At 44.3% G+C, this 2,078-nt stretch overlaps 1 long non-coding RNA gene across 1 annotated transcript; it reads left to right on the forward strand.

The window, feature by feature from the left end:
• The first annotated feature begins 298 nt into the window (after nt 1-298).
• On the forward strand, nt 299-1,698 carry LOC310698731. Its single transcript, XR_014521718.1, has 2 exons — nt 299-767; nt 1,482-1,698. It is a non-coding gene; the product is annotated as an uncharacterized lncRNA (long non-coding RNA).
• Nucleotides 1,699-2,078: the final 380 nt, after the last annotated feature.

The following is a 2,078-nucleotide window of genomic DNA, read 5'->3' on the forward strand; positions in this document are numbered from 1 at the left end:
TGGGATCTGACTGGGCTGCTCCTGCAGGCCAATCCGGTTGTTGCATTCTAGGATCCTACCTGCCTATTGTTCAAGGATCCAAGCTTAGTACATAACAGAGAGGGAGGCTGGGGGAATAGGTTTAAAATGGAAACTAAAACCAGGTTAGGTTAGATTTCTTTTCAAAACTATAACTAGTATTTTTTTTAAAAAGTAAACAAAGGAATTGTAAGGCACAGAAAAATTATTACTTACAACTTTAAAAAGAGATACAAGGGAAAACTAAGAAATGAAAGAATGTGAGGGGCGAAATCAAGTCTTTGGATGTGAAAAGGAGCACAGGAAATGACGGTAGGTGGATATGAAGTCTGCTTCAAGCAGATTGAATAATAAATACAGAAAATAGAAGGCTGGGATTTCTGTTGCCGAAGTTGTTTGTTTGTTTGTTTTCTATACCGCCCTATACTCGAAGGTCTCAGGGCTGTTCACATAAAATATCAAATACACAAAATCAAAACAATAACAGCCCAATAACCCCCCCAAGAGAGCCAGCATTTTAAAAAGGGTATAGGATGTAGATCAGGTCAGGCAAAGGCCTTGTTAAAAAAGGGACGTTTTTGCCTGGTGCCTAAAGTATATAGTGAAGGTGCCAGGCAAACCTCACTGGGGAGAGCATTCCATAGGTGGGGAGCCACTACAGAGAAGCCCCTTCTTGTGTTGCCACCCTCTGGACCTCACATGGGTGAGGCACACAAAGAAGGGCCTCAGAAGATGATCTCAGGGTCCGGGTAGGTTCATATGGGAGGAGGCTTTCCTTGAAGTATTGTGGTCCTGAGCTGTTTAAGGCTTTATAGGTCAACACCAGCACTTTGAATTGGTCCCAGAAACTAATTGGTAGCCAGTGCAGTTGGACCAGGATTGATGTAATATGCTCAAACCGTCTTGCTGCAGTGAGCAACCTGGCCACTGTATTCTGCACCAGCTGAAGTTTCCGAACCTTCTTCAAAGGCAGCCCTATGCATAACGCATTGCAGTAATCTAACCTTGAGGTTACCAGAGCATAGACAACAGTAGTTAGGCTATCCCTGTCCAGATAGAGGTGTAGCTGGGCCACCAGCCGAAGCTGATGGAAGGCACTCTGGGCCACTGAGGTGATCTAAGCATCATGCAACAGCAAAGGATCCAGGAGTACCCCCAAGCTACAAACCTACTCCTTCAGGGGCGGTGTAACCCCATCCAGAGCAGGCGACCTCCCAGGGTTAAACAACATGGGGGATAGAATTGAGGCCTGCGGAACCCCTGTTGGAGGTTCCATGGGGCTGAAAAGTAACACCATCCGGGAGCGACCATCCAAGTAGGACTGGAACCACTGCAAATTGGTGCCACTTACTCCTAGTTCAGAGAGTTGCCCCAGAAGGATACTGTGGTCGATGGCATCGAAAGCCGCTGAGAGGTCGAGAAGAATTAACAGGGACATGTTTCCCTTGTCTCTCTCTTGACAGGTCATCACACAGGGTGACCAAGACAGTTTCTGTGCCAAAACCAGGCCTAAACCCTGATTGAAATGGATCCAGAAAATCCGATTCTTCCAAGAACACCTGGATCTGGTCTGCGACCATTCGCTCCAGAACTTCACTCCAGAAGTTAGAAAAACCAAGATTGGGAAGATTTTAACATAGGTAAGACTTAGAAGTGAGAAGGGTAGGTAGATCCAGGGGGGGAAGAAGGCTGTGCATGTGATAAAGAGCAAAGCAGAGGGGAAGAAGACAACATAGTTCCTTTTAATTTTATGTTATCTCAGGTTGCCTTGTTGACAAAAATGCTTTGCAGCCATTTTGTGATACCTTCTTGGGGACTATAGATAAGCTCTTTTGCTAATGGGCAGAACTTCATTTTATTTATAATGTGGCTTCCAAGGAATAGAATAACAAACCCTCTTGAGCAGCTGGCTTAAAAGTGGTGGCATTTGGCATATGAAGCTAGGAAGAGGCATTATTATTATTATTATTATTATTATTATTATTGTTATTGTTATTGTTATTGTTATTGTTATTATTAATACCCCACCCTTTTCCCTGATGGGAATCAAGGCAACTGAC

The sequence above is a fragment of the Podarcis liolepis genome (genome assembly GCF_965112155.1).
Source record: "Podarcis liolepis genome assembly, chromosome: Z".
Classification (NCBI taxonomy): Eukaryota; Metazoa; Chordata; class Lepidosauria; order Squamata; family Lacertidae; genus Podarcis; species Podarcis liolepis.